The 22347-nt window shown below is 42.2% G+C and overlaps 1 pseudogene; it reads right to left on the bottom strand.

Moving 5' to 3' along the window:
* Nucleotides 1-6772: 6772 nt before the first annotated feature.
* LOC136172539 (T cell receptor alpha variable 18-like) lies at nucleotides 6773-7473 on the bottom strand (annotated as a pseudogene).
* Between the last annotated feature and the right edge of the window lie 14874 nt (nucleotides 7474-22347).

Consider the following 22347-nt stretch of genomic DNA (forward strand, 5'->3'; position numbering starts at 1 on the left):
GGGTTTGCGCTCAGCTCCCCCTGCAGCCCTCCATCACTGTGTCCCTCAGAGCACAGTAGTACACAGCCGAGTCTGATGCTTGCACTGCCTGTTTCTGCAGGTGGAAGGAGCTGTCCCTCTTCACAAGAGTGGCCTGAAAACCTTCATGCTCTACCTTCTTGTCTGCTGTTAAGCCCTTCAGGAGGAGTTGAGGAGCTTTGTTGAGATGCTGGACGTACCAGAAAAGATAGGGATCTGAATACGTGGTCTGGTAAGTGCAGTTCAGGGTCATGAGAGCCCCCTCTGAGACACTCACTGGGCCTTTTGTCTGGTTCACTGAGTCACCATTGGTCCCTCCTACAAGAGAATCACTTCATTGTAGTAGAACTGTACAGGAGGAGAGTTTTCAGCCAGAGAAGAAAAATAAAACTGACCTGTTATCATAGGAAAATGAGAAATCATTTTAGGACAAAATGCTACTTACCAAGTATTAAGAGGATGACCAGAACAGAGGGAGGGGCAGAAAACATTCTGGAAACAGTCCTTGTTCCCTAGAAACATCAAATCTATCAAAGGTAGTCTTCAACTCGATGTTACAGAAGCTCCTCACTCAGAAAATGGGGAACCCTTTCTGCACAGCAGCAGTCATCTGTCTTGTGGCTACAGAGGAGGCAAATCAAACCAGCTCCTGAATACAAAAAGGAATCGCATATGAAGGAAGCTCCGCCCTCTGGTGGTGATCTTAAAGATTACACCACAGTCATATCTGACCTCAGTTCAGTTCAGTAGCTCAGTCGTGTCCAGCTCTTTGCGACCCCATGGACAGCAGCAGGCCAGGATTCCCTGTCCAACACCAGCTCCTGGAGTTTGCTCAAACCCATGTCCATTGAGTCGGTGATGCCATCCAACCATCTCATCTTCTGCCGTCCCCTTCTCCTCCTGCCTTCAATCTTTCTCAGCATCAGAGTCTTTCCTAATGAGTCGGCTCTTCCCATCAGGTGGCCAAAGTATTGGAGCTTCAACTTCAACATCAGTCCTTCCAGTGAATATTCAGAACTGATTTCTTTTAGAACTGACAGGTTTGATCCCCTTGCAGTCCAAGGGGCTCTCAAGAGCCAAGGGGTTCTCTTATGAACACCACAGTTCAAAAACCTCAGTTCTTCGGCACTCAGCTTTCTTTTTTGGTCCAACTCTACATGACTACAGGAAAAACCATAGGTTTGACTATATGGACTTATATATTGACTATATGGATAGCATATGTGTAATATGCTGTCTAGGTTGGTCATAGCTTTTCTTCCAAGGAGCAAGTGTCTTTTAATTTCATGTCTGCAGTCACCATTTGCAGTGATTTTGGAGCCCTAGATAATAGTCTGTCACTCTTTCCATTGTTTCCCCATCTATTTGCCATGAAGTGATGGGACTGGATGCCGTGATCTTAGTTTTTGAATGCTTAGTTTAAAGCCAGCTTTTTCACTCTCCTCATCCTGACCTACTCCTGACCTAGTCCTCCTGGTGAGAGTTTGTGGGGTACACACAGGAGAATGGGGCAGGACTCTAAGAGGAGAGCCCTAAACACAAACATGCTTTGGGAAATGTTCCATTATTACATCCATTATTTTCTGTGTGGTATGATATCACTAGCTTTGCAAATAATGCCAGTGAACAATTTTTAGGAGGAATAGTGAGAGGGTTTCTTCTTTACATATGTCTCCATGATTCCCATGGGTCAGAACAGGACCCCTCTACGTGGAAAGTGCTCCCTCCTCTCCCCAAGACCTTCACCTGAATTAGCTCTGTTCATCCCCAAGGCACAGCCAACATGCTGCTGGAATGTTGGAATGTTACATAATGTTGGAAACATTATCTAAGTCAGGTCTCAAACAATGTGTGGCTGAATGATCAGGTGAATGAATGATCCCTGTGCCCTGTGCTGGGCTCAGTCACTCAGTCGTGTCTGACTCTTTGTGGCCCTAGAGACCACAGCCTGCCAGGCTCCTCTGTCCATGGGATTTTCCAGGCACGAATACTAGAGTGGCTTGCCATGCCCTTCTCCAGGGAATCTTCCCAACACAGGGATTGAGCCAGAGTCTCCTGCATCTCCTGCATTGCAGGTAGATTCTTTACACATTGAGTCACCTCATCATTTAAGGCAGATCTCATCTAATGTGTGGTTAAATGAGCAGGTTATTACCCCTATCCATCATAAAATGTCATATTTGTAAAATTAAAAAATAAATTGATGTTACTTCTTTTTACTGATAAAGGTAAAGTCGACCTTCCAACTAGAAAACTGGACAAAATATATGAGTCAAGTTGTGGATCTTGGACATCAGGTAGCACAGAGGTAAGGAAAACAGATGAGATGAGCCAGGACATCGCCCAGATTTCTTCATGGAGGCAGCTTCTAGGCACCAGTGCATGAGGGATTTAACAAAAATGGCCCAACTGCCTCACTGTGAGATGGAATAATATTTTGGGGATCCTGAGGAACATAGAAATTTGTGGACCAATGTACCGGAGAGGAGGGACGTGGGCAAAAGAGAGAGAGGGAGAAAGATGAGGGCAAAGAGGTGGGGGGAGGAGTCACTGTGAATCTTGGACTGAGTACTGATCTGTAAGTAAAGAGAGAAGACCCAGGGAGCTTGGTAAACCTCCCTGAAGGGGCCTCCTTTGGGGCCTGGACCCTACTTGGATGACAGCTACCTTACACCTTCAGCCTCATGAGGGACGGGTACCGTACTTAAGTAACCTGGTTCTTGAAACATCTTTTTACCTCTTGTCACATTCTTGCTTTAATTCAACTAAGTATTGTTTTTTAGAATGTCAAGTTTAGATGCTTATTAGCCAGACACTCTTCATTCCAGAGGCATGTGTGTGGTATTTATCTGTTTTCTGTTTATTTATTAGGGATTCAGGAATCTCAATGGAAAGAACTGTTTGCTCAGTGTCTGTCAGCCTGTTTGTATAGTTCCCTGTGCAATTATTTGTGCTTGTGAAGTGAACCCAGCAGAATATTTAATGGGGTCATTTCATAGCTTGTTCTTTCCTCAAGGATAGGGGTTATTTTATGCAAAGTATGACTATATTATGGTAAGAAGTCAAAACATTGTTCTTTGCTGACATAAACCATGTTAAGGCATGGAACCGCTGTGGCTGCAGACAGCTGTGAGGTTGCCTTACACGGGCTCTCAGGGCAGTGCTGTCAATCCAGTAACAATGGTTGTGACATAGCCAGTTGAACTCAAGAACTGCTGCTGCTGCTGCTGCTGCTAAGTCGTTTCAGTCGTGTCCGACTCTATGTGGCCCCATAGATGGCAGCCCACCAGGCTTCCCCATCCCTAGGATTCTCCAGGCAAGAACACTGGAGTGGGTTGCCATTTCCTTCTCCAATGAATGAAAGTGAAAAGTGAAAGTGAAGTCGCTCAGTCGTGTCCGACTCTTAGCGACCCCATGGACTGCAGCCCACCAGGCTCCTCCGTCCATGGGATTTTCCAGGCAAGAGTACTGGAGTGGGGAGCCAGTGCCTTCTCTGGAACTCAAGAACAGGCTTCTTCAAATCTCTACAGAGATTTTCTTGCCAGTTAAAATGAATTTTCTTAGTTTTTGCCAAAATTGGGATCATTTTTAATGCACAGCTGTTTGCTGAATTGTTCTTTTTGTTTGTTTGTTGTCTGTGCCAGGTCTTAGGTTAGGCTTGTGGGATCCAGTTCCCTGACCAGGGATTGAACCTGGACCTCCAGCAATGTGAGTACAGAGTCCCAGTCACTGAACCAACCCTCCACCTAAAATTAGAATCTTGAGTTGAACTTATCATGTTGGCAAGACTCTGGCTCAGCAGATCACCTAGATTGTCTTAAACTCTTGTGCATTTTCAGGAATCCCTAGCTTCCAGCATTCATTCTGGAAATTTACGGGGTTGTCTGCAATGTGGAAACCAAAATCAGATACAATTCCTATCTCAAATTGCTTTTAGTTGATTGAGAAGCAAGTAAGCAAAAAAAAAAATCCTATGCCCTGTCTGTACTCCCACTAGCCTGGACCCCAATACATGAAATGAGGGATCAGACTGGAAGTAGAGAGCTGATGCAGTTACCACCAGAGAAATTAAACCTGCTAGAATACTTTTTTCCCCACTGTTAAGATTTGTTTTTGTTCTTTCATCTCCCTCTCCATTTCTAGGCCCGTTTATTAAGATGTTGAACCCCCAGGGCACAGGTGGCCAGCCCCTAGTGTGCAGGACTCTAGGATGTTAGGGAGGAAGGCAGCGCTCACCTTCAGGTGGGTGTCCAGACCCACCCTAAGCGACGATGGTGACTACATCTGCCAAGACCATGAAACTACTATAACTATTAAACTCTGCATTTAAGTAGTTGTGTCTATAAATTGGGTTTCCCCAGTAGCTCAGCTGTAAAGAATCTGCCTGCCAATTGAGGAGATGAGAGTTGGATCCCTGGGTCAGGAAGATCCCCTGGAGGAGAAAATAGCAACCCACTCCAGTATTCTTGCCTGGAAAATTCCATGGACAGGGGTGCCTGGCAGCTACAGTCCACAGGATGGCGAAGAGTCAGATGCCACTTAGCAACTGAGCACCAGACACAATACACACGTGCCTGTAAATTATGAAATGACAAGAATTCAGTATCCTGGCCACACCTCACAGACTGCCCAGCAGTAAAACATCCATCTCTTCCCACCTGCTGTGCCCACCACTGTCCTTCCAGAAAGTCTGCTCCTGGAAATTGCAGACAGATTAGCCTGAGAAGATGAGGGACTCTCTGTCAATGGGCACGATTGTAGCAGGGACACAGAGCAGGGACCAGAGTGGCTCCGCATTCCGCTCATGAGCAGAGGAGTGTGGAGATGCTCCCGCTCGCTGAGTGGGTGGTAATTTCTCCTAGTCTCCTGAGCAGGTGAAAAGCCCACTCCACTGCCAAGATAGCCTATTGTACGAGTACATAGAGACTTCCCCCATGTGTCTGAAATATGACTGACTGATGGATCGATTTTCCCTGCTTTTGCTGTTGTTCAGTCCCTAGGTCATGTCTGACTCTTTACGACCCCAGGAACTGCAGCACGTCAGGCTTCCCTGTCCTTCACTAGCTCCCAGAATTTGCTCAAACTCCTGTCCATTGAGTCAGTGATGCCATCCAACCATTTTATCCTCTGTCACCTCCTTATCCTCTTGCCTTCAAACTTTCCCAGCATCAGGGTCTTCTCCAGTGAATCAGTTCTTTACATCAGGTGGCCAAAATATTGGAACTGCAGCTTCAGCATCAGTCCTTCCAATGAATGTTCAGGGTTGATATCCTTTAGGATTGACTGCTTTGATCACCTTGCAGTCCAAGAGACTCTCAAGATTCTTCTCCAAAACCACAGTTCAAAAGCATCAATTCTTCAGCACCCAGCCTTCTTTATGGTCCAATGTTCACATTCATACATGATTACTGGGTAAACCATAGCTCTGACTATAGGGACCTTTGTCGGCAAAGTAATGTCTCTGCTTTTTAATACACTGTCTAGGTTTGTCATATCTTTTCTTCCAAGGATCAAAAGTCTTCTAATTTTATGAATGCAGTCACCATCTGCAGTGACTTTGGAAACCAAGAAAATAAAATGTGTCATTGTTTCCACTTTTTCCCCATTTATTGGCCATGAAGTGATGGGACCAGATGCCATAATCTCACATTTTTGAATGTTGAGTTTCACTCCAGCTTTCTCACTCTCCTCTTTCACCCTCATCAAGAGGCTCTTTAGCTTCTCTCTGCTTTCTGCCATTAGAGTGGTATCATCACCATTTCTGAGGTTGTTGGTATTTCTCCTGGCAATCTTGATTCCAGCTTGTAAGTTATCCAGCCCTGCATTTCACCTAATGTACTCCACATATAAGTTAAATAAGCAGGGTGACAATATATAGCCTTGACATACTCCTTTTCCAAATTAGAACCAGTCCATTGTTCCATGTGCAGTACTAACTGTTGCTTCTTGTCCTGCATACAGGTTTCTTGGGTATTCCCATCTCTTTAGAAATTTCCACAGTTTGTTGTGATCCACACAGTCAAAGGATTTAGCGTAGTCAATGAAGCAGAAGTAGACTTTTTAAAATTCCCTTGCTTTTTCCTGTGATCCAGTGGCTGTTGGTAATTTGATCTCTGGTTCCTCTGCCTTTTCTAAACTCAGCTTGTACATCTGAAGTTCTTGGTTCATGTACTGCTGAAGCATACATTGAGCATAATTTTTGAGCATAATCTTGCTAACATGTGAAATGAGTGCAATTGTATAGTAATTTGAACATTCTTTGGCATTCATCTCCCTGACATGAGGTTATTAGCAAAGAGAATATCCTGTACCCAGCTTGAATATAAACAATACACACAATACCTGCAATATTTACAGAGAGGGCTGCCCTGATCCATAGGGCCCTTGACAGAAGGAATATCTTTTCAAGAAGTTCTCCTGGAACTTACTTAGGCAGCAGCATTTCTGGAGCAACCAGAAGGGATGAAAAAGTTAAGGAAAGAGAGAATAAAGCTCCAGTCACTGAAGATGGAGTGTTTGCAGGTGAAACTCAGCAAGATACACAATCTTGGCCTGAATTTTAAAAACCAGAGACTAGCTTCCATGTCACACAGTCATTCATTAACAATGTGCCTTGGAATTTTCATTAACACATTGTAAAATATTTCAGCATATTTCTGAATTGTCATTGAAGAGTTAATATCACTTTAAGGGATTCTATGCCATCTGGGGGCATGTGAATGGGCTGAAAACAGGCATTTCTGGAGAAAAGCTCTTAGGTTCCTTTTTGAACTGTCCTGCCCCAGATTCCTCTCTGTAGGGCAACCCAAGAATTCCTAGGTCCAGTTGGCTCTGAGGAGCATTCCTGGAAGAGCTTTGACAAGACCTCTAGCATAGCACACTGGAGAGAGAAACAAAACCCCCTTCCGGGGCTGCCCACAGCCAGAGCCCCATCTGCATCTGGGTTTGTGCTCAGCTCCCCCTGCAGCCCTCCATCACTGTGTCACTCAGAGCACAGTAGTACACAGCCGAGTCTGATGCTTGCACTGCCTGTTTCTGCAGGTGGAAGGAGCTGTCCCTCTTCACAAGAGTGGCCTGAAAACCTTCATGCTCTACCTTCTTGTCTGCTGTTAAGCCCTTCAGGAGGAGTTGAGGAGCTTTGTTGAGATGCTGGACGTACCAGAAAAGATAGGCAGCAAAACCAGCAGTCTGGTAAGTGCAATTCAGGGTCATGAGACCCCCCTCTGAGACAGTCACTGGGCCTTCTGTCTGGTTCACTGAGTCACCATTGGTCCCTCCTACAAGAAAATAACATTGTTATGATAGAAATGTACAGTAGAGGAGTTTTCAGCCAGAGAAGAGAAACAAAACTTACCTACAGTTATAAGAAAGTGAAAAATCATTAACATTTAGAATAAAATGCTACTTACTGAATATTAAGATGATCAGAAGAACTGAGTGAGTGACAGAATGCATGTTCTCAAAAGAAAACGGTCCTTGTTCCCTGGAATACACCAGTCTAACGAATCTAGTCTCCATCAGGATGTTCGAGAAGCTCCTCACTCAGAAACGGAGAACCCCTTTCTGCACAGCAGCAATATTCTGTCTTGTGGCTGCAAAGTAGGTTTGCAGGTGAAACCAGCTTCTGAACACAACGAGGAACCGCATCTGAAGGAAGCCCTGCCCTCTGGTGGTGATCTTGTGAATTGCACCACAGTCGAGTCACCTATTCCTCCTGATGACTGCTTGTGGGGTTACATATAGGAGAACGGCACAGAACCCTAGGAAGAGTCCTAAACATAAGCGTGCTTAGGAAAATATTCTATTATTACTTCCATAATTTTTGCATGGCACAGCTATCTCTAGCTTCGCAAGAAACTCTAGTTACAATTTCTAGATGGAATAGTCAGAGGTTTCTTCCTCGCATATGTCTCCGATTTCCATGGGTCAGAGAAGGATCTCTTTGTATGGAAAGTGCTTCTTCCTCTCCCCAAGTTATTTCTCTGAAGTAGTTATATTCATGTTGACTCTGTCAACATGCCGTGGAGAAAATTTTATCTAAGGCAGGTGTCAAATAATGTGTAGTTAAATGATAAGGTTATTATCCTGATTTATCATGGAATGACAGGCTTGTAAAACACAATAAAAATAAAATACGTGACTTCTTTTTCACTGATAATGGTAGAGTTGATCTTCCAACTAGAAAACTATTTTTGGACCTTGAACATCAGGTAGCACCGAGATAAGGAAAACAGATGATATGACCACAAACATTGCCCAGCTTACTTCATGGAGGCAGTTTCTAGGCACCAGTGCATGAGGGAGTTACCAAAAATAGTGCAGCTGTCTCACAGTGGGATTGAGACAGAATAGGAGAATGGAGATCCTGAAATACCTAAAACTTGTGGACCTCTGTACCAGAGTGGAGGAATGTTGACAAAACAGAGAGAAAGAGAGAGAAATAAGCACAAGGCAGGGGTTGGGTGGGAGAGTGGGGGGGAGTTGGACTATCCTGGGTGACAGCAACCTTGCACCTTTAAGTCTCATGAGGCACAGGTGATCTTACTTAGGTAACCTGGTTCTTGAAACATCATTTTACCTCTTGTCACATTCTTGCTTTAATTCAACTAAGTATTGTTTTTTTAGAATGTCAAGTTTAGATGCTTATTAGCCAGACACTCTTCATTCCAGAGGCATGTGTGTGGTATTTATCTGTTTTCTGTTTATTTATTAGGGATTCAGGAATCTCAATGGAAAGAACTGTTTGCTCAGTGTCTGTCAGCCTGTTTGTCTAGTTCCCTGTGCAATTATTTGTGCTAGTGAAGTGAACCCAGCAGAATATTTAATGGGGTCATTTCATAGCTTGTTCTTTTCTCTAGGATTGAGTTTACTTTATGCAAAATCTAACTATCATATGGTAAGAAGTCAAAACATTGTTCTTTGCTGACATAAACCATTTTAAGCCTTGGGGACATTGTTCTGCAGACAGCTGTGAGGTTGCCTTATACGGGCTATCAATGTTGTCATTCCAGTAACAATGGCTGTGAACTCAAGAACAGTCTTCTTCAAATGTGCCTTTTTTAATTACTGAGATTTTCTCACCAGTTAAAATGAACTTTGCTAGTTCTTACCAAAACTGGGATCATTTTTAATGCACATCTGATGCTGAGCTGTTCTTTTTGCTTGTTTTGTTCTTTTGTCTGCGCAAGGTCTTAGTTTAGGCTTGTGGGATCTGGTTCCCTGACCAGGGATCAAATCTGGCCTCCTGCAATGTAAGATGTGAGTGCAGAGTCCCAGCCACTGCACCAACGCTCTCCCTAAAATTAGAATCTTGAGTTGAAGTTATCATGCTGGCAGAACTCTCTGGTTCAGCAGATCACCTAGATTCTCTTAAACTCTTGTGCATTTTCAGGAATCCCTCCAACATTCATTCTGGAAATTTACAGGGTTGTCTACAATGTGGAAACAAAAATGAGACACATTTCCTACTTCAAATGGCTTTCAGTCAATTGAGGAGCAGGTGAGCAAAAAAAAAAAAAAAAAAAAATCCTGTGCCCCGTCTGTACTCCCACTAGCCTGGACCGCAGTATGTGAAATGAGGGTTGAGACCGAAAGCAGAGAACTGAAGCAGTTACTACCAGGGAAATAAAACCTGCTAGAATACTTTTATTTTCCCACCGTTAAGATTTATTTTTGTTCTTTCATCTTCCTCTCCTTTTCTATGGCCTCTTGATTAAAATGTTGAAGCCCCAGGACACAGGTGGTCAGCCCCCAGTGTGCAGGACTCTGGGATGTTAGGGAGGAAGGCAGCGCTCACCTTCAGGTGGGTGTCCAGATCCACCCTAAGTGACGATGGTGAGTGCATCTGCCAAGACCATAAAACTACTATAACTATTAAACTCTGCATTTAAGTAGTTGTGTCTATAAATTGAGCTTCCCAGGTGCTAAGTGATAAAGAATCTGCCTGCCAATTGAAGAGATGAAGGTTCAATCCCTGGGTGAGAAAGATCCCCAGGAGAAGGAAATAGCAACCCACTCCAGTATTCTTGCCTAGAAAATTCCATGGACAGAGGAGCTTGGTGGGCTATAGTCTACGGGGTCACAAAGAGTCAGACAAAACTTAGTAAACCACGCATGCCTATAAATTATGAAATGACAATGATTCAGTATTCTGGCCACATCTCACAGACTGCTCAGCAGCAAAACATCCATCTCTTCCCACCTGTGTGCCCTCCACTGTCCTTCCAGAAAGTCTGGTCCTCGAAGTTGCAGACAGGAGTTCAGCCTGAAAAGATGAGGGGACTCTCTGTGCAATGGGCATGATTGTATCAGAGATGCAGAGCAGTGACCAAGTGGCTCCACATTCCTGCTCATGAGCAGAGGATTGTGGAGATGTTCCTGCTTTGGGAGTGGGTGATACTTTCTCCTAGTTTCTTAAGCAGGTGAAAAAGCTCACTCTGCTGCCAAGATAGCTTATTGTAAGAGTGCATAAACACTCTTTCCATGTGTCTGAAATATGACTGATTGATGAATTAATTTTCCCTGTTTTTGTTGCTGTTCAGTCCCTAGGTCATGTCTGACTCTACGATCCCGTGAACTACAGCACGCCAGGAGCTTTATTCTCTCTTTCCTTGACTTTTCCATCCCTTCTGGTTGCTCCAGAAATGCTGCTGCCTAAGTAAGTTCCAAGAGGAGAGCTTCTGGACAAGATATTCCTTCTGAAGGACCCTGTGGATCAGAGCAGCTCACTCTGTAAATATTACAAGTGTGTGTCCCTCCCTGTCCTTCACTATCTTTCAGTTTGCTAAACTCACATCCATTGAGTCACTGATGCCATCCAACCGTGTTATCCTCTGTCACCTCCTTATCCTCTTGCCCTCAATCTTTCCCAGCATCAGGGTCTCCTCTAGTGAACTGGTTCTTCACATCAGGTGGCCAAAATATTGGAACTGCAGCTTCAGCATCAGTCCTTCCAAAGAATATTCACAGTTGATAGCCTTTAGGATGGACTGGTTTGATCTCCTTGCAGTACAAGGGACTCTCAAGAGTCTTCTCCAACACCACAGCTAGAAAGCATCAATTCTTTGGCACTCAGCCTTCTTTATGGTCCAACTCTCACATCCATTCATGATGACTGGGAAAACCATAGCTCTGACTATATGGACCTTTGCCGGTAAAGTAATGTCTCTGCTTTTTAACATGCTGTCTAGGTTGGTCATAGCTTTTCTTCCAAGGAGCAAGCATCTTTTTAATTTCATGACTGCAGTCACCATTTGCAGTGATTTTGAAGCCCAATAAAATTAAACCTGTCACTGTTTCCACATTTTCCCCATCTATTTGCCATAAAATGATGGGACCAGATGCCGTAATTTTAGTTTTTTTTTAATGTTGAGTTTTAATCCAGCTTTTCCACTCTCCTCTTTCACTGCATCAAGATGTTCTTTAGTTTCTTTTCACTTTCTTCCATCAGAGTGGTATTATCTGCATATCTAAGGTTGTTGATATTTCTCCTGGCAATCTTGATTCCAGCTTTTGAATCATCCAGCCCTGCATTTCACCTAATGTACTCCACATATATATTAATAAGCAGGGTGACAATATATAGCCTTGATGTACTCCTTTCCCAAATTAGAACCAGCCCATTGTTCCATGTTCAGTACTAACTGTTGCTTCTTGTCCTGCATACAGGTTTCTTGGGTATCCCCGTCTTTTTAAGAATTTTCCACAGTTCATTGTGATCCACACAGTCAAAGAATTTAGCATAGTCAGTGAAGCAGAAGTAGATTTAAAAAAAAAAAATTCCCTGCTTTTTCTGTGATCTAGCACATATTGGATCTACTCTGGTTCCTCTGCCTTTTCTAAATCCAGCTTCTACATCTGAAATTCTTGGTTCATGTACTACTGAACCATAGCTTGAAGGATTTTGAGCATAATCTTACTAGCATGTGAAATGAGTGCAACGGTATGGTAATTTGAACATTCTTTGGCATTCATTTACCTGAGATGAGGTTATTAGCAAAGAGAATATCCTGCACCCAGTATGAATACAAACAATACACACAACACCTGCAATATTTACAGAGTGGGCTGCTCTGATCCACAGGGCCCTTGACAGAAGGAATATCTTGTCAGAAACTCTCCTCTTGGAACTTACGTAGGTAGCAGCACTTCTGGAGCAACCAGCAGGGATGGAAACGTCAAGGAAAGAGAGAATAAAGCTCTGGTCACTGAAGATGAAGTGTCTGCAGGTGAAACTCAGCAGGATACACAATCTTGGCCTGAATTTTAAAAACCAGAGACTAGCTTCTAGATCACACAGTCATCCATCAACAATGAGCCCTGGAATTTTCATTAACACATTGTGAAATATTTCAGCATATATAATCTGAATTTTTGTTGAGGGGTTAATGTCACTTCAAGGGATTCTATGCCATCTGGGGGCATGTGGATGGGCTGAAAACAGGCATTTCTGGAGAAAAGCTCTTAGGTTCCGCTTTACACTGTCCTGTCCCAGATGCCTCTGTTGGGCAATCCAAGAATTCCAAGGTCCTTGGCTCGGAGTATCAGAGCTGGAAGTACTTTGACAGTACCTCTGAGAGAGAAACAACACCCCCTTCCGGGTCTGCCCACAGCCAGAGCCCCATCTGCATCTGGGTTTGTGCTCAGCTCCCCCTGCAGCCCTCCATCACTGTGTCACTCAGAGCGCAGTAGTACACAGCTGAGTCTGATGCTTGCACTGCCTGTTTCTGCAGGTGGAAGGAGCTGTCCCTCTTCACAAGAGTTGCCTGAAAACCTTCATGCTCTACCTTCTTGTCTGCTGTTAAGCTCTTCAGGAGGAGTTGAGGAGCTTTGTTGAGATGCTGGATGTACCAGAAAAGATAGGGATCTGAATACATGGTCTGGTAAGTGCAGTTCAGGGTCATGAGAGCCCCCTCTGAGACAGTCACTGGGCCTTCTGTCTGGTTCACTGAGTCACCATTGGTCCCTCCTACAAGAGAATCACTTTGTTATCGTAGAAATGCACAGGAGAGGAGTTTTCAGCCAGAGAAGAAAAATAAAACTTACCTATAATCATAGGAAAATGAAAAATCATTAACATTTTGAATAAAATGTTACTTACTGAATATCAAGATAATCAGAAGAACTGAGTGAGTGGCAGAATGCATGCTGGCAAAAGAAAACGGTCCTTGTCCCCTGGAATACACCAGTCTAACGAATCTAGTCTCCATCTGGATGTTCCAGAAGCACCTCACTCAGAAATGGAGAGCCCCTTTCTGCACCATAGCAGTATTCCATCTTGTGGCTACAGAGTAAGCAAGTCAAACCGGCTCCTGAACACAAGAGGAACCGCATCTGAAGGAAGCCCCGCCCTCTGGTCGTGATCGTGAGAATTGCACCACAGTCAAGTCTGAACTATTCCTCCTGATAACAGCTTGTGGGATTACACACAGGAGAATGGGACAGGACCCTAAGAAGAGAGTCCTAAACATAAGCGTGCTTAGGCAAACTATCATTACTTCCATGACTTTTTGCATGGTACAGGTATCTGTACCTTCACAAGAAATTCCAGTTACAATTTCTAGATGGACTAGTCAGAGATTTCTTCCTTCAATGTGTCTCCAAGATACCAATGAATCAGAGAAGGATCCTCCGGAATGGAAAGTGCTCCCTGCTCTCCTCGAGTTCTTTACCTGAATTAGCTCTGTTCATCCCTAAGACTCAGTCAACATGCCATGGAGGAAACCTTATCTACAGCAGGTCTCAAATAATGTGTGGTTGAATGATAAGGTTATTATTACATACCCTACCATCATAAAATGACACATTTGTAAAAATACTAAAATAAATAAATAAATAAAAATTACCATTACTTCTTTTTCACAATTAAAGGTAGAGTTGACCTTATAACTAGAAAACTGGACAAGATACATGAAACAAATTTTGGACCTTGGACATCAGGTAGCACAGAGATAAGGAAGACAGATGAGATGAGGGCTAACACTGCCCAGCTTGCTTCATGGAAGCAGCTTCCAGGCACCAGTACTGACGGGGTTTACCAAAACTGTCTCACTGTGGGATTGAGATGGAACTTCGAAATGTGTGGACCACTGGACAAGAAAGGAGAGATGTGGGCAAAAAGAGAGAAAGAGAGAGAGATAGGGGCTAGGGGGTAGCATGCAGAGGGCAGAGATCCAAGGTGAATCTTAGGCTGAGTAATAATCTGCAATAAAAGAGAGAAACCTCAGGGAGTTTGGTAAACCTCCCTGAAAAGATCTCCTTTGGGGCCCCTGGACTGTACTTGGATGATAGCACTCGTCACATTCTTGCTTTAATTCAACTAAGTACTTTTTTTTTTTTTTTTTTTTTTAGAAAATCATTCTTTTACAAGTGGTTGACCAGTTTTCCCAGTACCACTTGTTAAAGAGGTTGTCTCTTTTCCATTGTATATTCTTGCCTCCTTTGTTGAAGATAATGTGTCCATAGGTATGTGGATTTATCTCTGGATTTTCTATTTTGCTCCATTGATCTATATTTCTGTCTTAATGCCAGTACCATACTGTCTTGATGACTGTGGCTTTGTCATAGAGCCTGAAGTCACACAGGTTGATTCCTCCAGTTCCATTCTTCTTTCTCAAGATTGCCTTGGCTATTCAAGGTTTTTGTATTTCCATACAAAGTATGAAATTATTTGTTCTAATTCTGTGAAGAATACCCTTGGTAGCTTGATAGGGATTGCATTGAATCTATAGGTTGCTTTGGGTAGTATACTCATTTTCACAGTATTGATTCTTCGAAAACATGAACACGGTATATTTCTCCATTTATTTGTGTCTTCTTTGAGTTCTTTCACCAGTGTTTTATAGTTTTCTATGTACAGGTCTTTTGTTTCTTTAGGTAGATATACTCCTAAGTATTTTATTCTTTTTGTTGCAATGGTGAATGGTATTGTTTCCTTAATTTCTCTTTCTGTTTTCTCATTGTTAGTGTATAGGCATGCAAGGGATTTCTGTGTGTTAATTTATATCCTGCAACTTTACTATATTCATTGATTAACTCTAGTAATTTTCTGGTAGAGTCTTTAGAAAATCAAGTTCAGATGCTTAAAATATTAACTAGGCTTGCTTCATTTCAAAGGCATGTGTGTGGTGTTTATCAGACTCCTGTGTATTTATTTTATTAGAGATTCAGGGATCTCACTGGGAAGAACTGTCTGCTCAGTGTCTATCAGCCTGTTTGTCTAGGTTCCTGTGCAATTATTTGTGCAAGTGAAGTGAACCCAGCAGAAGATATAACAAAGTCATTTCATAGCTGCTTCTTTTTCCAGGATTTACTTTATGAAAAATATGGTTGTATTATGGTAAGAAGTCAAAACATTGTTCTTTGCTGACATAAACCATTTTAAGGTATGAAGACTTTGTGGCTGCAGTCAGGTGTGAGGTTGCCTTACACGGGTTTTCAGGGAAGTGCTATCAATCCAGTAACATTTGTGTGTTGTTTTTCAAACTAGGTTTGATGCATCTGAGATCAGGAACTTAATGTTATTAATCTCAGTGGCCAACTTCTCAAAATACACAGAACACTAGTTCAGAGCAAATGGTTTAAAAATATTTGAAAAATAAATGAATAAGTGAATGAGTGGACATGTCCAGGTGTACAATGATCTGTTTATGAAGTATAGTCTCTACAAGAAATAGTTCTCAGGCCTGCGGTATGGTGAGCTTCTTCCAGCGGCATGTCTAGGGTCTGAACACAGGGGCATTAAATATTTCTCAAACTAAGACACAGTTCTTCATGTAAGAGACCACTCTCATACTGACTATTTAAAAAATACTATAGCACTTTTATACATACAAAACTCAGGTTAAGTATAAATGTCTTCGGTTCACAGTTCTTAATCACTAAAGTGAAAGTCGCTTAGTCGAGTCTGACTCTTTGCGACCCCATGAACTATATGGGACTCTCCAGGCCAGAATACTGGAGTGGGTAGCCTTTCCCTACTCCAGGGATCTTCCCAATCCAGGGATCAAACCCAGATCCTGCATTGCAGATGGATTCTTTACCAGTTGAGCCACAAACAAAGTTCTAGAATATGGAGTCGTAACCTATCCCTTCTCCAATGGATCTTCCCGATGTAGAAATCGAACCAGGGTCTCCTGCATTGCAGGTGGATTCTTTACCAACTGAGCTATCAGGGAAGCCCATACATACAAAATATAAAGTTAATAAAATACATATTAAAACATTAATGTGAGGAGTGATATTTTGATGAAACTAAAGAGGTGGTGAAAACTCATTAGAAGAAAGCTATAGATTGTGTCATTCAACAATTCACCTGATTAAGATGATTTGGAGTTTCATGCACTATTTGCTGCTGCTGCTGCTAAGTCGCTTCAGTTGTATCTGACTCTGTGCGACCCCATAGACGGCAGCCCACCAGGCTCCCCTATCCCTGGGATTCTCCAGACAAGAACACTGGAGTAGGTTGCCATTTCCTTCTCTAATGCATGAAAGTGAAAAGTGAAAGTGAAGACACTCAGTTGTATCTGAAACTTAGAGACCCCATGCACTGCAGCCTACCAGGCTCCTCGGCCCATGCGATTGTCCAGGCAAGAGTACTGAAGAGGGTTGCCCTTGCCTTCTCCACACTATTGTCTGAATTACTGTGATTACTGATTTCCAGTATTTTTACTTCTATTCAAAAATATCCATTTAAGTCAGCATTATATAACTCTATTATTGAACAAAGCATCAAAAACTCAGCATGGAAAAAATATTGTGCATTTACTACTACTCTTTTTTCTGCTGAATTGCGTGTTGATACATTCAAACTTTTTAAATATTTAAAAAATATTCTTAAAACTTTTATCCATTTAAAGATCTATGATACTTTTATTTGTAAAGTGTAATTATTTCATTTGTCTTTAATTAGATTTAAAAAAATGACATAACACAAAATCTTCAGAAAGACGGGGAGTGTTCTAAATTGGCCCAACATATGATTAGAAATATGCCTTTATTATTTAATTTGTTGTCATCAAACAAAAAAATCCAAATTGAAAAATTCTAATGTAATCCCTACACCCTGTAGGTTGGCAGACTTTTTTGTCCATAAAGGGTCAAATAGTAAATAGTTTAGGTTTTGAAGTCGTGCAGGCTCTGCTACAACTATGCCGGTATAGCACAAAGCATCCATGGTCAGTGCGTAAATGAATGAGCATGGCTGTCTTCCAAAAAAAACTTTACTTATAAACATAAGTATCAAGCTACTTTGCCTTGTGGCTATCATTTGCCAATCCCATCTATACTCCAAGAATTTATCCATAAACCTCTAAAGATTACTTTTTTCACTAAATATTATCATAGCTTTTTGAGGAGGCTTAAAATAAAGAACACATTAATGGATAGAAAAGAAGAAGGAAATTGAATGATGCTAATACCAAAGATACTTTCTGGGTGGCTCAGTGGTCAAGAATCTACCTGCCAATGTAGGAGATGTGGATTCGATCCCTGGGTCAGGAAGATGCCCTGGAGGAGGAAATGGCAACCCACTCCAGTATTCTCACCTGGAAATCCAATGGAGAGAGGAGTCTTGAGGCTACAGTCCATGAGGTCACAAAGAGCTGGACACGACTTAGCAACTAAACAACAACAACAAATGCCTAAGATACAGTGATGTTGAGTTTTCAAGAATGAAAAACACTATTATGGACACTGCCATTAAGGAGATCACAGAGTAGGATTGAAAATAGACCTTAAACAAATAATGAAAGAAATAAAAATAAATCACAAACCTGAAAATGCAGAGGTCTGTAATTCTAAAAATATCCACTAAGCTTTCCTTAGCTACTGACTCTTGGACAAGTATACAAGAATGAGTAGGCATTTACTATGTTTTTAACTCTTTTGAAGCAAGGAAAAGAATTTGAGGAAAAGAAAAAAATAAGAAAATCACCTAAAATTTCTATGAATGGGTTATATAAGAGGAAAATTGTGCCTTTGACAAACTTAATATCAGTATTGTTGGAGACAGAGGGAGAGACAGAGACAGAGAGATTAGGACACAATGAAATGAAGCTGGAGAGGCAGCTTTTCTTTATCCTCAGAGCAAATGCAGATCCAGGTGACTGACAGGCTAAAATTTGCACTCTGGCAAAATCGCTCTCACCATGGTGCAAGGGACTATCTGGAAGAGTGATGGGGTGTGTCGAGTGTTGAACAAGAGACTAAGATGGATTTTTAATGAAGATTGTGGAGGTGAGTTGGGTTGTGGGGATTGTGACATCTTCTAGAGGACTTTTAGGAAGCAACGTCAACAGAGCTGGGAAGCAGACTGGAGACAGTATTTCAAAACTGAATATCACTAAACCAACAACAACAAAAAAACCTACATGAGTCTTAATATACCCCATATAGAGAGTACAGCAGAAACTACTATTTGCCTATAGAATGCTCATTTTCTACAATTTCTAATAGAACTACAAATTTTTAAATTTTTATTTTATGTTGGAGTATAGCTGATGACAGTGTCATGTTAGTTTCAAGTGTACAGTAAAGTGATGCAGTTACATAAACATGGACCTATTCTTTCTCAAATCTTTTCCCACTTAGGTTATTACAGAACATGGAGCAGTCTTCCCTGTGTGCTACAATGGGTCCTTGTTGATTATATACTTTATTTTTTTATTTTTTATTGGAGGATAATTACTTTATACTCTAGAGATGGTTTCTGCCATTAATCAACATGAATCAGTCACAGGCGTACACATGTCCCCTCTCTCTTAAACCTCACTCCCGCCCCCCTCCCCCCTCCACCCCTCTAGGTTGTTAAAAGAGCTTTGAGTTCCCTGCATGATGCTGCAAATTCCCACTGGCTCACTATGTTTTGCATAGTAACATATATATTTCAGTACTACTCTCTCAAGTCTTCCCACCCTCTCCCTTCCTCACTGTGACCAAAAGTCTGTTCTTTATGTCTGTGTCTCCTTTGCTGCCCTGCCAATAGTTTCATCATCACCATCTTTCTAGATTCCATATATACGCATTAATACATGATATTTGTCTTTCTCTTTCTGGCTTACCTCACCCTGTTCAATAGGCTTTAAGTTCATCCACCTCATTAGAACTGACTCAGACGTGTTCCTTTTTATAGTTGAGTTATACTCCATTGTGCATATGTACCACAACTTCCTTATCCATTCATCTGTCAATGGACATCTAGGTTGCTTCCTTGTCCTAGCTATTGTAAATAGTGTTTAAATAAACTGGGGTACATGTGTCTTTTTCAATTATGATAGAACCAAAATTTTGTTGTGAGTGACAACATGCTGAGATTGAAAAGATCCTGATATCCCAACCTAGACAGCATATTAAAAAGCAGAGACATTACTTTGCCAACAAAGGCCCATATAGTGAAACCTATGATCTTTCCAGTAGTCATGTATGATGTGAGAGTTGGACCATGAAGAAAGCTGAGCACTGAAGAACTGATGCTTTTGAACTGTGGTGTTGAAGAAGACTCTTGAGAGTCTCTTGGACAGCAAGGAGATCAAACCAGTCAATCCTGAAGGAATTCAGTCCTGAATATTCATTGGAAGGTTGATGCTTGAAATTGAAGCTCCAATACTTTGGCCACCTGATGTGAAGAACTCATTCACTGGAAAAGACCCAGATGCTGGGAAAGATTGAAAGCGGAAGGAGAGGGGGATGACAGAGGATGAGATGGTTGGATGGCATCACCGACTCAATGGACATCAGTTTGAGCAAATTTCGGGAATTGGTGATGGACAAGGAGGCCTGGCGTGCTGCAGTCCACAGGATCGCAAAGAGTCAGACCCAACTGAGTGACTAAACTGAATTGAACTGACAACAACAATTTTGTTGTGAGCGACAACATGCAGAGACTGAAAAAATCCTGATATCCCAGGCTCCTTTGCCGATGGAAGAAAGATGGAGACACGGACTAACACCCATGAGTGAAATGTAAGTAGGAGCTGCAGGGTGAAGCTTCTGAAAATGGTTGACGTGGCCAGCATGTGCTCAGTTGCCTCTTGACATTCTTCCTGGAAGGTGGATAAAATGGATAGACTTCTTGCTGTTTCGGCAAAGTATATAAACCAAAGTGACAATTTAAGGACAAGAAACAGCCAGAAGAAGACCCTTGATTCCTCACAAAATTATGAAGCTAGTATACCAGTCCTGGACTGCACATGGTACATGCGATAGGGCTTCTTTATATGAGAGGGAAGTGAATTCCAGCTTGTTAAAAACATTATCTGAGTTTTTTGTGATGTGAAGCTGATATAAATGATGTTCATTAAAAATACGTCACTGCATCAGTCTGATTGAGTAAGCGCCTAATAACCCAGATCTTCAAAGGTTTTCTAGGTGATTCTGGTATAGGTGATGGTGGTGGTTTAAGGTCTGGAATGTGGGAACCGCAGTCCTACCAACCTTTCCCCTGCCCTCCTACCATTTCCACCAAGTGTCACATAAATACAAATGCCCTTTGTCCACAAACACATTTTCAGTAGCATCAAAACTGTATCAAGAAAACTATTCTTACCAGGAACAAGAATACAGTGGATGGAAAACTGTTATATATGTGATAATAAACAGAAGTATCCACTTTCAAAAAACAATGTTTTAGGGGCTGATAGAAGAAAACATACATCTCTCACTTGTAAGAGGAAAAATTCTAACTTTTGGATAGATTCCCATCTCTTTAATGGAGAAATTGAAGCTTAGAAATCATACAAATAGTAAACGGCAGAATCAGATGCACATCTTTGTCTCTTTTACTCCAAAGACTGAGATCTTTGTGTCTATTATTATATAATGTTTTCACTCCTCAGTTTTAAAGTGAAATGTTTCATTGAAACAGTTCTAAATCCTTTTTATTTCTAATGTCTGATGAATCTTCTGTTTCCTATACAGGAATTAGAGAAATACTAAAATCATCTCATGCATCTTAAAGCCCCATCTAGGCCTTGGGGAAGCTGCACATATAACAGATGGGCCCTTCTATACCCAGAAGTCCTTCTTCATCCTCCAGAGGTGACCTGGTAAAATTAGAACTTGAAGGGTCTCTAGGCTCATCCAGTCTAAATTCTTTGTTTAAACTGAGGAAACTGAAGGCTGCTACACCAATGATATGGCTAAAGACACAGCCAGGATGGGCAGAGCTGAATCTGGCATTTCAGTTTCCCGTTCTAAACCTCACGCCCTTTGCTATAGTCTGACATGCTACTGAAAATATCAAGAATTTGAGAGGCGCTCCCTTTTGTGTTGCTAGCCGTTTGCAGACTCTCCTTTGTGGGAAGACAAACCACCAACTCTGCACACTGTTGCAGCTTCTGAGAGACAGCTCTGGCACGTTTGTGCTGGGGCTGCGGGTGCCCGCTGAGCACTGTGGGTCTGCAGCACAGAGGTAAGTAGCCGCGTCCTCAGCCTGGGAACCCATGATGGACAAGAAACAACTTTTGATGGAGTTGTCAAGTGTGAAGTGTCGTCTCCCACTATATTTCTGTCTCTCATCTGAACGCTTTAAAATCAGATGAACAAAATCCTGTCTGTACCACTGTAAGGCAGTTAAAGTAATACTTTTATAACTGCAGTTCATGGTGATATTTTCACCCTCCTGGATGCTCAGGGTCTAAAGATTCTGTTCTCCTTGCTGGCTATTCACCTCTAGGCAGAAACACAAGGACAGAGGCCAGGAGTCAGTCACTGCATTTTCACTCGCTAGTGTTTGCATTTCCTTCCATAATTTGAGGGTACATTTCCCAATTAACAGGCTTTCCTGGTGGCACAGGAAATGTGCCTCCAACGCAGGAGATGTGGGTTTGATCCCTGGGTCAGGAAGATCTCCTGGAGCAGGGAATGGCAACCCACTCCAGTATTCTTGCCTGGAAAATTCCACAGACAGAGGAGCCTGGCGGGCTATAGTCCATTGGGTCACAAAGAGTTAGACAGGACTGAGCCACTAACACTTTCACTTTTCCCAATTAAAGAGATTTTGCCCCCCGGTCTTGTGGGCTCTGAACTTTGGTCACCCTCTTCCCATCACCAAGAGCCCAAACTCACTAGCCAGCTGAAGCCACAGAATCACCAAAGACAGAGCCAGAAGCTTCTCCATTCTTCTTCTTAGGGGGATCATGGAAGATGCAACTCTCGCCTTGAAATAAAGCCAGGTTCCTCAGTCTAGCTCTCTTTTTGAGTGTGCTCATCCAGTCCCTCTGGGTCCCAGGGAGAGTCTCAGGTTTCTTACCCAGCCAATCAAAGGAAGCTTAATCTTCTGCTTTCAATACAAACATGCTGATTTCAAACAAAGTGAATCTAAGGAGAGAGGCA

The sequence above is a fragment of the Muntiacus reevesi genome, chromosome 7 (genome assembly GCF_963930625.1).
Source record: "Muntiacus reevesi chromosome 7, mMunRee1.1, whole genome shotgun sequence".
NCBI classification, from domain to species: Eukaryota; Metazoa; Chordata; class Mammalia; order Artiodactyla; family Cervidae; genus Muntiacus; species Muntiacus reevesi.